This window comes from Oryctolagus cuniculus, chromosome 9 (genome assembly GCF_964237555.1).
Source record: "Oryctolagus cuniculus chromosome 9, mOryCun1.1, whole genome shotgun sequence".
In the NCBI taxonomy this organism is placed as follows: Eukaryota; Metazoa; Chordata; class Mammalia; order Lagomorpha; family Leporidae; genus Oryctolagus; species Oryctolagus cuniculus.
The window spans coordinates 105,538,312-105,551,803 of record NC_091440.1 but is presented as its reverse complement, the minus strand read 5'-3'; the positions used below and the strand labels follow the sequence as shown (position 1 = coordinate 105,551,803).

The window sequence follows — 13,492 nt, the reverse complement described above, 5'->3', positions numbered from 1 at the left end:
CATATGTAACTAGATAATAAAGACGATTTAACATTTCAGATCAAGTGCCCAGTTAAACATTCACAAGCTCTGATTCTTGTTTCCATCATTGGTCATATTACTTCACTGAGACAGAAAGAGACACACAGAAAGTAAGAGTGACCGGAATTCAGTTTTTTCTTCTGAAAATAACCAGAAAATTTTAGAAAGATGAATTTGAAGCAAACAGTTAAGATAAATATTTAGCTTATGCGTTATTTTTCCACTAAAAAAAGGAATGGAAATAAGAAAAGAATCCTTTATAGAGCATATGCACAACATGTGTGCTCTGCTACTTCGCACTGTCCTCAAGACCTTACTTTAAGCCAGATGACAAGCAAAAGTGTTCTAAGGAAGTCCTTCAGGAATTCTTCGTAAGCAGCTGTGGGTGGGACCTAGGGGAGACCCCTCTTATTTTCATCCTATTTTAGAGAGGCCAGCACTACAGACAGGGAGCATGACGTTGAACACACCTGAAGCACTTCAAATTTTCTAAAATTCTTTGTTTACACAACCTTTTCCTCCACAACCCAACAGGCGGGTGAAAGAAGTCACTATCTTCCACTTAAAGTCAGGAAAAGATCAAAGCACAGAATAATACCAATTTTTTGTCGAGCATCAGAGTTAGTAAACAGATTAAAGAAAGCCCAAGGCCTCCTGAGCATCGGTTCTTCCCCAGTTTACCAAGCTCCACTGCCATGTTTTCACAGATGAAGAGCTGTTCCTTCTCTCTGTTGCCAAGCTTAACTTCATTCCTTTGCTTCACAGATGCACTGTCTTTCAAGACTCATATTGAAAAGAATGAGAAAACCTATTCTGCAGACAGCACTAAGGGTGTGACCAAGTGACCACTGGATTAATATGGGTATGAACCATGAACTTACACCACAGCAGGAGACCTGCCAGTCTGAACAGAAGAGGAAGGAGACAGGAAGGAATGGACAAGGCTGTTGAACTTGGATTTTACAGGATGGGACCACAGAGCTACATTCAACTGCAAATACATGCTATTCTTCAAGACATGGGAAGAAGGACACTGAAAGCAATGTGGAGATCAACAAGGTTGCCTCCTTGGTTTAAATGAGGGGCAAAAAGAGAAGGGTTTTTCACCTTGCTTTCAAAAAGCAGAATGGCATATCCTGAAACTATGAAAGCAGGACCACCGAAAGCCCTGGGGATGACACAGGTCAACCACAACAGGTCCAGAATTCAGGACATTTGCCCCAGTGGGTCTGAAAGGCAGAGCATCCATCCCAACAGATTATAGTAATCTCCAACCTTAAGATCTCATGGAGCTTGCCTGGGACCTGTCATTCCTCTCTTCTTTCTCTCCCTTTTGCGGTAGGAGTCTTTCCTATGCTTACTTCACCACTGTATTTCAGAACTATGTAATTGTTCGGTTTCACAGCCAGAGAGGAATTTGTCTCACGATGAAAAAAAAAAAAAAAAAAAAAAAAAAAAAACCAACCTTGAGTCTCTTCCATATCTGATTTGGGTGATATTCAGATTAAACGCTGGAACTTTAGAGTTGATGCTGGAATGAGTTAAAACTTTGGGGATGGCCGGTGCCATGGCTCACTAGGCTAATCCTCTGCCTGTGGCGCCAGCACTCCAGGTTCTAGTCCCGGTCAGGGCGCCGGATTCTGTCCCAGTTGCCCCTCTTCCAGGCCAGCTCTCTGTTGTGGCCCGGGAAGGCAGTAGAGGATGGCCCAAGTGCTTGGGCCCTGCACCTGCATGGGAGACCAGGAGGAGGCACCTGGCTCCTGGCTTCAGATCTGTGCAGCACATGGCCATAGCGGCCATTTGGGGGGTGAACCAAAGGAAGGGGAGGGAGGGAGGGAGGGAGGGAGGGAGGGAGGGAAGGAAGGAAGGAAGGAAGGAAGGAAGGAAGGAAGGAAGGAAGGAAGGAAGGAAGGAAGGAAAAACTTTGGGGATGACTGAGATGGGACAAATGCATTTTGCATGCAAGAATAACATGAATGGTGTGGGACAGAGGCAGAATGTTTGTATGTCCCCAAAATTCCTATGTTGAAATTCTAATTCTCAATGTGATAGTTTATAAGGGTAAGACTTGGGAAGGTGATTATGTCACAAATACAGAGCCCTCACGAATGGGATTAGGGCCCTTCTAAGAGACCCCAACAGCTCCCTTCTCCCTTCTGCCATGTGAAGACCCAGCAACACAGCTGTTTATAACCCAACAAGCAGGTTCTCCCCATTTACCAAAGCTGCCAGCACCTGCGTCTTGGACTTCCAACCTCTAGAACTGTGAGAAAAAAACTCTCTTGTTTATAAGCAACCTAGTCTATAGCACTCTGTTATAGCAGCTCAAACAAAGACATATACATGTTAGAACAAAAGACAACAGCAAAAAGATCATCTTAACACATACAGAAAACAAATTTGACAAAAACCCAATACCTTTTCATGATTTAAAAAAAAGTTATCAATTAGGAATAGAGGGAGAACTTTCTCAACTTGAAAAAGAGGAATTACAAAAATCCCACAGCTAACATCATAATTAAAATTCGAAGATGGAATATTTTCCCTCTAAGATTAGAAACAAGACAAGGATACCTGCATTTACCACTTCTATTTAAATTAGTACTGGAAGTTCTAATCATGGTAATTATTTAAGAAAAATAAAATGCAACTAGATTAGAAAGGGGTAAAGCTATATATACAGTGACATATCTTTGTGCATAAAATTCTTAGGAACCACTATTAGAACAAACAAGTTCACGAAGTTTCAGGATATAAAAATCAATATAAAAATTTCTGTATTTCCAAACATTAACAAGGAACATTCAAAAGATAAAATTAGATGCAGATGTTTGGCACAGCAGTGAAAACACAATTTGGGACCAGCACATCTTAGAGTGCCTGGGTTTGATTCCAGCTCTGCTTCCAATTTCAGCTTCCTGCTATGCACTCCCAGGGAGGCAGCGGGAATGGCCCACATACTTGGATCCCTGTCACCTACACAGGAAACACAGACTGAGCTCCAGCTCCTGGCTTCAGCCTGGCCCCATCAGGCTGTTATGGACATCTGAAGAGTATACCAGTGGATTAAAGATCTGTCTGTCTCTCTAGCTTTCAAATAAATTTAAAAAGAAACTTTTAAGATGAAATTAAAACAATCTCTTTATGAATAACACCAAAAATATAGAATATTTAGGTATAAATTTAATAAAAGATGTGTAAGACATGGGCACTGAAAACATCATTACACTATTGAAAGAAAATCTAAATACAATTTTTAAATTCCATGTTCATGGCTCAGAAGACTTAGTATTAAGATAACAATACCTCCCAAATCTAGATTTAATGCAATCCCTATTGAAATCCCTGCTGGTCTTGTCGCAATAATTCATCAGGTGATCCTAAAATTCATATGAAAATGCAAAGGCCGGTGCCACGGCTCACTAGGCTAATCCTCCGCCTGTGGCGCCAGCACTCCAGGTTCTAGTCCCGGTCGGGGCGCTGGTTCTGTCCTGGTTGCTCCTCTTCCAGTCCACTTCTCTGCTGTGGCCCGGGAAGGCAGTGGAGGATGGCCCAAGTGCTTGGGCCCTGCACCCGCATGGGAGACCAGGAGGAAGCACCTGGCTCCTGGCTTAGGATCAGCGCGCTGCGCCGGCCATAGCAGCCATTTGAGGGGGTGAACCAATGGAAGGAAGACCTTTCTCTCTGTCTCTCTCTCTCTCACTGTCTAACTCTGCCTGTCAAAAAAAAAAAAAAAAAAAAAAAAAAAAAAAAAAAGAAAAGAAAAGAAAAGAAAATGCAAAGAACGCATAACCAAGTGATCTTGAAAAAGAACAAAACTGGGGGATCCACACTTCCTGATTTGAAAACTCACCACTAAGCTACAGTGAACAAGACAGTGTGGTACCAGTATAAAGACAGACAAATAGATCAATGCAAGAGAACAAAAAATCTAAAAATAAACCCTTCTATCTATGGTAAACTGATTTCAACAAAGATGCCAAGGTATTTCGATGGGAGAGACTGGGACATCTGGAAATCCACATGCTAAACGTCATACACACACACACACACACACACACATCACTCAAAATAGGTAAAAGTCCTAAACTTAAGAGCCAAAAGTACAGAACTCTCAGGGGGGAAAGAAAAACACAAACCATGGAATCTTTGTGACCTTGGGTTAGGCAGTGGATCCCTAGACACAATAGAATTCTTAGGAGAAAAACAGAAATAAGTCATTGTGTCTTTGAGTTAGGCCGTGGTTTCCTAGATCCGATACCAAAAGCATAAGCAACAAAATAAAACCATGGATAAATTAGACTACGGCATTAATCTGGTTTCTGCTGCTACTAAGAAACCACCAGAGTCTGGGTAATCTGAAGAGAAGAGGTGTCTGAGTTAACAGTTCTGGAGGCATCTCCTTGTCTCTGGTAAGGGCCTCATGCAGACAGCATCATATGGGAAGGAGTATGTGCAGAAGAGGTCACAGGGTGAGACAGGAGGCAGGAGAGTGAAAAGGGGCCAACCTTGCTCTTTTTATATTAAAAAAACTCACTCTTATGAGAGCTAACTGGGCTCCTATTAATTAATTCCTTCCAAGAGAAGTGTCCCCCAATGAACTAATCCCATTGCATGAAGTGGCACCCCTTAAAGTTTCCACCAGCTCTTAATATTTACACTCGAGAACCAAGTATCCAACACGTGACCCTTTGAAGAACATATTAAACAGCATCCAAAGCAACGACATCAAAATTAAAAATTCTGTGTTACAAATGACACCCTTAAGAAAGTAAAAAAGAAACTACACAAAGGGAGACTATTTACAAATATTCTATTACAGAACATAATGGCACACTTTTATAAAGAATATATAAGGAACCTTCAACACTCAAAAACAGGCAAATAACTCAATTTAAAAATGGGCAAAGGATAGGAATAGACATTTCTCAAAAAAAGAGACACAATGGCCAATAAACAATGAGAAGATGCTCCACACCATTAGTAACCTGGGAAATGCAACTCAATACCACAAAGAAATACTACTTTCCACTCACTGGATGGCTAAAGTTAAAACCAGTAACAGTGTTGTTGAGGATGTGGAGAAACCAGAACCTTCACATTATTATAGGCTATCTACTAGTGGGCACATAAAATCATAAGGCTGCCTTAGAAAAGTCTGACAATGCCTCAAAGTTTTTTAAACATTATATTCCTATGTGGCCCAGTAATCCCCCACCCCTACATTTATATGCAACAGGCAAAAACATACACCTACATGAAAACCTGTGTGCAAATGTTCAAAGAAACAATGTGCATAACCGCCCAAAAGTAGAACAACCTGTGTATCAGTTAACAACCGAGTATGTTCTGAGAAACACATCCTTGGGTGACTTCCTCACTGTGACCATCACAGAGCATACTTACACAAACCTAGATGCTACAGCCAATGATACACCAAAGTTCATGAAAAAAATGGAGCTTAAAAATAAGTTTACTGCAGTGCAAAAATTTCTGAAATCCGTGCACAGCTTAATCACAATACATATTTTTCCAGACTTTTTGAGGGAATTTCACAAAGTTAATGGAAAATGACCATTATGCCTAGCGAAATAAGCCAGTCCCAAAAAGAAAAATATCCTATGTTTTCTCTGACTTGTGGTAACTAATATATTCAGTACAGAAAAGAAGTAATGTGTATAAGTGAAACTGAGATCTGATTATTGTTTATAGCCTTTGTCTATTCTCTTGAGGAATAGTGTTTTTTCTACTTACTACTTGTTGAATTGTTTATGTAATGGATTAAGCTTGTGATTATAAAGTAAACTAAAGTATATCATTGTAAAAATTGAAAGAAAACAAGAAAGGAAGGAGAAGAGAGGGTAGGAGCAAGGGAGAGAGGGAGGGTAGGGTGTGATGGGAAGCATCATTATGTTCTTAAAACTGTATATAAGAAATACATGAAATTTGTTCCCTTTAAATAAACTTTAAAAAGGAAAATGAAATTAAAAGACAGTGTAGACTGTGAACATGGTAAAGACCTCCTTGTGTATATGGTGTAGCCTATAACTCCTAGGGCCATGATGAAAACAATACGAGGTTAAATCAAGCACAAGAGAAAATGATGCAATCGAGAAATGTGGTAATCCCAAGATGTTTGAGGTTGCTGCAGGCATCATACAGGACACTGTTTTACAGTCACCTTTATTTTTATAAGCAGGAGTACACTCTAAATAATAACAAAAAGCATAGTAAATATGTTAGCCAGCAACAGCCAGTTAGCATAAGCAAGGAAATACTGGATGTGCTGTCCTTCTGTATGACTGGCACCACCACAGACTCCTGAGCGATGCGCTGCACTATGATGCTGTGACAGCTATGACATCACTAGGAGGCAGAGATTCTTCAGCTCCATTAAAATCTTAAGAAACCACTGTTACAGGGCCAGCACTGTGGTGCAGTGGGTTAACGCCCTGGCCTGAAGCACCAGCATCCCACACAGGCACTGGTTCGAGATCCAGCTGCTCTACTTCCGATCAAGCTCTCTGCTATGGCCTGGGAAAGCAGTGGAAGATGGCCCAAGTCCTTGGGCCCCTGCACCCACGTTGAAGACCTGGAGAAAGCTCCTGGCTCCTGGCTTCGGATTGGCGCAGCTCCAGCTGTTGCAGCCAACTGGGGAGTGAACCATTGGATGGAAAACCTCTCTCTATATATCTCTTTCTCTCTCTCTCTGCCTCTCCTCTCTGTGTATAACTCTTTCAAATAAATAAATAAATCTTAAAAAAAAAAAAAAAGAAACCACTGTCACATATGTGGTCCATCTGACCAAAATATTGTTATGCAACAAATACCCTTATTCCTCAGACCTAAAAAGGAATGAGGTACTGGTAAAATGCTACCTGGGTGAATCTTGAAAATATTTTGTTAAATTAAAGATGTAGGATGCAAAATATCACAAACTGTATAATTCCACAGAAATGCTCAGACTGGGCAAATCTAAAAAGATAGAAAGTACACACTAGTGATCTCTTAGGGCTCACAAGGAGAAAGGGTTGTGACAATTAATAGACCAGGAGTTTGGGGAGGTGGTAAAAATATCGTAAATTTAACTATAAAGGTTGCACCACCATGAGAATCGATGCCAGTCACAATCTGGAAAAACACAATCCCAAACACCATAAAACCCTGAATGATAGGATCCCAAAAGATCAAAATCTCTGAAGTCTAAAATCCCCAAAATCACAATCCTAAGAGATTAAAATTCTGAAAGCCAAAATCTCCAAACCTGCAATTCCCAGAGCAGACAAAAGGGGGCCACCCAAGAAGGAGAAAAAGCTGACTTCTGGGGAGGGATTCTCCAGGTGATTGACACAGCAACAAAATTGTTAAAACAGTGTAAAAATATATCACTTCCCTGCACAGGCATTCTTCCTAACTGATCAAACTCCAGCAGCTTTTAACGAATTTAAGTTACAGCTGCTTAAAGAGGCCAGTGAAATGACTGACTGGTTCAAAACTAATTGTGCACAATGGAGTAAGACACACAACAGCATTGCTGTTTGATCACTAGTACTGCTTCTGCAAAATCTGTGGTCTGAATATCAGTGCATTCATATTGAATTTCCACATAACCAAAACAACATGGGAACATGGCACAGAAGATGAGAAAATGCTCTTGTCAGTATACTGTCAGACGAATTACAAAAAGAGCAGTGCCAAGGAAAAAAATTAGTTGTAAATATATTCTCTAAGGAAAATTATGCCCTAAAGCAGCTATTCATTACAATACAGAACTTCAAAATACAACTAGTGGTCATGAAAGCTGGCCATGAACTATCTCCACACAACTGCTCATAATCTATCCCCATGATACACTTTCTCATGTCTCTGAATGTTCTTTTCAGATTGGGAGTGGGAGGGGGGGCGGTGGGAGAAGGGCTGGTTTTCTTTTAAAAATATTTTCCCCAACTGTGTTAAATTGTCAACATTAGTTTTTTACAATTTTCTATGCTATCTAAGTATTTCATCTTTATTTTCAATACTGAGGGTACAAATTGTATAAAAACTTTTGAGTTCTAATTCATTTTATATATTATTGTGAATTTGACTCAGCGGAAAATGCATTATCACAACACAGCCTTTACTTGTAAGAATTACAGGTATTATATATAAACATTGAAATTTCTTCAATAAAAGAAAAGATGCCCTTTTTGTACATCTGTACATCAGTATATGTGAAAGTAAATTGTGCCACTATCATTAGTGTATCTGAATGTTTATGCTTACAAAAATACCTATGCTATTGTTGCCTATTTTATTGGGTAAAGTGGCCTTGGAAACGCTGTCATGTCTTGGGGCCCACACTGTGGCATAACAGATAAAGCTGCCGCCTGCAATGCCGGCATCCCATATGGGCACCAGTTTGAGTTCAAGCTGCTCCACTTCCAATGCAGCTCTCTGCTGTGGCCTGGGAAAGCAGAAGATGGCCCAAGTCCTTGGGCCCCTGCACCCGTGTGGGAGACCTGAAAGAAGCTCCTGGCTCCTGGCTTTGGATTGGCACAGCTCCGGCTGTTGCGACCAGTTGGGGAGTGAACCAGTGGATGGAAGACCTCTGTCTCTCTTTCTCTGTCTCTCTGTAACTCTGCCTTTCAAATAAATAAATAAATCTTAAAAAGAAAAAAAAAGAAAAGAAAAGAAAAGAAAAGAAAATGTCATCTTGTTTTCCTGTTTCCCAAAAGTCCGTTTTGGGGCCTGCATTGTTCACAGCAGACTCAGCCATTGCTTGTGATGCCAGCATCCTATATCCGTCCTAGTTGCTCTGTTTCTGATCCAGCTCCCTGTTGTTAACTGTGCTGGGAAAACAACAGATGACAGCCCAAGTACATGGCCCCTAACACCCACATGGGAGACCCAGAGGGAGTTCCAGGCTCCTGGATTCAGCCTGAGTCAGCCCTAATAGTTACAGCCATTTGCGGAATGAACTAGAAAATGGAAGAGCTCTCGCTGCCTCTCCCCCTTTCTTTCACTCTTTTAAACAAATCTTTTTTAAAACTAAAATATCTTTTAAATATTTTTTTTCATTTCTTCAAGAATCATATTTTTGAGATTTTAATCTTTCAAGATTTTAAAATTTAAGGATTTTTGATCTTTTAAGGTTCAACCTTCAGGATTATTGTGTTTGGGATTGTTTCTTTCAGGATTATGGCCCAAATCCCCTGAGAATACATTTTAAAATATTAAAGCATATACTTTGAGTGGATGAATTGCATAGCATGTGAACTACATATCAATAAAGCTAAATCTTCGGAAAACCAATAAACCAAGAATTTGACTCCTACAGCAAAGTGAAAGTGTATGGCATTCTGAATACACACTTCAAAGGCAAAGATTCTGAAGGAAACAACAAAGAAATTCTAGAAAAGGTTAGTTGCCTGAACAGAGAAAATGGATGAAAAGAAAAGTCCTACAAAAGTATGAACAGATCACTTGAAAGGCGTTACAAGGTCTCCGGAACAACACTAGGCCAAGTCAAGTTCTCTAACCAACTCCTGTTCTGCCAGAAACGTGGCTCTGAGACCACAGCATCTTTCACTTTGCCCCCAATATCACGAAGAGTATTATGAAGTCTTAGTTTCTAGACTTTATAGCAGAAAACAACAGGCATGTTTTGGAACAACTTGATTAAGGTATATCTGACTATATACAACTTGGTGAGTTTGGATAACATGGATACACCTGTGAACCATCATCATCATCAAGATGATGAACATATCCATCATCCTCACAAGTTTCTTCATGCCTCTCCCCTTTAGGCAACCAGTAATCTTCTTCCTATCACTACAGACTAGTGTCCATTGCCTAGAGATCTATACACATACATATACTGTATGTACCCATTTCTCTCTGGTTTCTTTAACTCAGTATGATTATCTGAGATTCCTCTATGCTACCATGCATATCAAGCATCAACTCCATGTTATTCCTGAGCAGTAGTCCAGTAAGAGAACATATATTTATATATTTACTATATATTTTATATGATATATATTATATTTTATATTATATTTAGTTTGTCTACTCACATATTTATGGATACCTGGGCTGCTTCCAGTTTTTACCATTACAAATAAAGGTGCTATAATGTTTACCTGCCAATGCACAGCCAAAGGTTCACAGAAAAATATAATTAAAAGATAATACACATTTTCACAAACTTTTTGAAAACCCCTAATAACAAGTCTTTGTATAGACATATCTTTTCTTTTACTTGAGTAAGTACTTACAAGTTCAAAAGCTGACCATATGAAGGCTGTGTTTATATTCTTTAGAAACTAAAAAGTAGATGTGTCCTTTTACCTCCCCAACAGCTATTTGTAGGAGTTCTAGTTGCTCCATATCACCCCTAAGACTTGGTATGGCCAACAGTTTCAATTAGATAGATGTGGAGTGGTATCACCTTAAAGTTTTAATTTACATTTCTCTAATGATCAATGACGCTTAGCACCTTTTCCTGTACTCATTTTCTATCAGCTGCCTTCTTTGATGCAGTGTCCATATCTTTACGTCATTTTCCAAAAAAAATCAAGTTATCTTCTTTCTCAAGACTTGACAGTTCTTAATACACTCTGGGTAGAGGATATATGCTTTGGGGCCAGCACCGTGACCTAGCAGGTAAAGCCGCTGTCTGCTGGTGGCCCGGCTGCTCCACTTTCCATCCAGCTGCCTGTTAACAGCCTGGGAAAAGCAGGGAAGATAGCCCAAGTGTTTGGGCCCCTGCCATCTACATGGTAGACCCAGATGACACTCCTGGCCTCCCCCTGGCTAGCCCTGATGTCACAGCCACCTGGGGAATGAATCAGTAGAAAGGAAGATCGATCGATCTCTCCACGCCCCCAACTCTTTCAAATAAATATATCTTTTTTTTTTTTAAAGGTGATACATGTGGGGTCAGCGCTGTGGCGTGGCAGGTAAAGTCGCTACTGCAGTGCCGGCATTCCACATAGGCGCCAGTTCAGGCCCCGGCTGCTCCTCTTCTGACCCAGCTCTCTGCTGTGGCCTGGGAAGGCAGTGGAAGATGGCCCAAGTCCTTGGGCCCCTGCACCTGCGTGGGAGACCCAGAAGAAGCTCTTGGCTCCTGGAGACCTCTCTCTCTCCCCTCTCACTCTCTCTCTCTCTCTCTCTCTGCCTGTCTTCTGTGTGCCTTTCAAATAAATAATTAAATCCTTAAAAAAAAAAAAAAGATGATACATGCTTTACCAGTATTTTCTCCAATCTCTGACTTATCTTTTCATTCTCCAAACAATGTGTTATGCACAGTGGAAGTTTTAAATTTTGATGATGTCCAATTTATTGTTTCTTCCATGGAGGTAAGAAACCTTGGCCTAACCAGTGCCACAAGATTTTTGTTTTCTCCTGGAAATCTGCAAGCTTTAGGCTCTGCATTTAGGTCTATGGTCCACTTTTAATTTTAATGTGCAAACTGTGCAGTTTTCTTGCATATTCATATTATATGTGCAAACAACTTTTTTCATTGAATCTTACCTTTATAGAGAAAGTAGTTATCTACATATTTGCAAATCTGTCTTTCTACTCTCTGTTCCAATCATCAATTTCTCCATCTTAGGGTTAATATTACATTGTTTTGATTACTCTTAGTTTTGTATTAAGTATTTTTTTTAAAAGATTTATTTGAAAGTCAGAGTTACACAGAGAGAGGAGAGGCAGAGAGAGAAAGAGGTCTTCCATCCAATGGTTCACTCCCAATTGACCGCAATGACCAGAGCTGCACTAATCTGAAGCCAGGAGCCAGGAGCTTCTTCTGGGTCTCCCATGAGGGTGCAGTGGCCCAAGGACTTGGGCCATCTTCCCCAGGCCATAGCAGAGAGCTGGATCGGAAGTGGAGCAGCTGAGTCTCGAACCAGTGCCCATATGGGATTCCGGTGCTTCAGGCCAGGGCTTTAACCTGCTGTGCTACACCGCCAGCCCCTGTATTAAGTTTTTAAATCAGTTGGTGTTAGCTCTTCAACTCTGTCAATCTTTTTAAGAATTGCTTTGACAATTCGAGGTCCTCCAAATTTTGATTAGTATTATATTAAATCTATCTGGAGAGACTTTGTATCTTAATAATGAGTATTACGATCCATGAATGAGTCATAACTCTTTTTTTTTTTTTTTTTTTGACAGGCAGAGTGGACAGTGAGAGAGAGACACAGAGAGAAAGGTCTTTCTTTTGCCATTGGTTCACCCTCCAATGGCCAGCGCACTGCGCTGATACAAAGCCAGGAGCCAGGTGCTTCTCCTGGTCTCCCATGGGGTGCAGGGCCCAAGCACCTGGGCCATCCTCCACTGCCTTCCCGGGCCACAGCAGAGAGCTGGCCTGGAAGAGGGGCAACCGGGACATAATCCGGTGCCCCGACTGGGACTAGAAGCCGGTGTGCTGGTGCCGCAGGCGGAGGATTAGCCTATTGAGCCGCAGCGCCAGCCATGAGTTATAACTCTTGATTTAAGTCTTTATTAACTTTTTTCAACAATGTTTCATAATTTTCAGTGTGCAGATCCTGCATGTCTTTTATGCATGATTTCATATTTTTGAAGCTACTATAAATGGAATTGCATTTCACATCAACTTTATTATATGCTGTCCGTTTAAGGAGATAACACTGATTTTTGTACGTGGGTCCTATATCCAACAATCTCACTAAACTCATTTATTACTTCTAGGAGCTTTTTGCAGACTCCATCACATTTTCCATGTATGTATCATATTACCTGAATAAAGATAGCTTGCTTGCTTTCTTGTAGAATGTTGCTTGCTGTTATTTCTTTTCCTTGCCTTTTCGAAACTCCAATACAAGTCTGATTAAAGAAAGGGCATCACTGCCTCATTCCTGGTTTCGAAGAGAAACTATTCAGTCTTTCACCATTAAGTTGATGTTAGCTAAGTTTTGAAGATGTTCGTAATGTCAAGAGTCTCTACAACCCTCAGGGTTTGCCAGAATTCATAGGCCTCAGAAGTTATTGTACTCATTACTATATTACTACAGTACAGGACACAGAATAAAATGAGAAAAGGAAAAAAGCAGATGGGTGAATTCCAGAGGAACCCACGTACAAGCTTCCAAGTTTCCATTCCCAGTGCAAACACACTGGACACAATTCTCCCAAGTAAATACGTGTGACCAACAGGTGCAAAGTGCTGCTACCCGAGGAAGCTCACCCGAGCCTAGGTGGTCAGGGCTTCCACTGGGAATCAGCCACATGAGCAAATATTACCTGTGTGACTGAACTGTTACTGAAGCACCAAGACGGAAAGCAAGTGATTAACATAAATCATACTGCTCATAAAAACTATCTGGACAAACTAGCTTAACATGACTAAAGACCTCAGGTATACAAATACATTCTTATTAGACAAAACATTTCAAGAGCTTATTTTCCTGGAAATGGGCGTAGGACCATCACAGAAATAAGTTTTTCTTGGGAATGTGCAGAA

The 13,492-nt window shown here is 40.6% G+C and overlaps 1 protein-coding gene across 25 annotated transcripts in view; it reads right to left on the bottom strand.

Moving 5' to 3' along the window:
* The window catches only part of PARP11 (poly(ADP-ribose) polymerase family member 11), a 57,680-nt gene that overhangs the window by 19,930 nt on the left and 24,258 nt on the right, over positions 1-13,492 (bottom strand). For 2 of the 25 annotated variants that reach the window (XM_051850228.2, XM_070048431.1), the window contains exon 3: positions 12,769-12,887. The exons of 22 other annotated variants lie outside the window; for them this stretch is intronic. The gene's annotated coding sequence lies outside the window, so the exon portion shown is untranslated. The remainder of the gene's footprint in view (positions 1-12,768; positions 12,888-13,492) is intronic. One more of the 25 variants, XM_070048434.1, reaches the window with a different exon arrangement.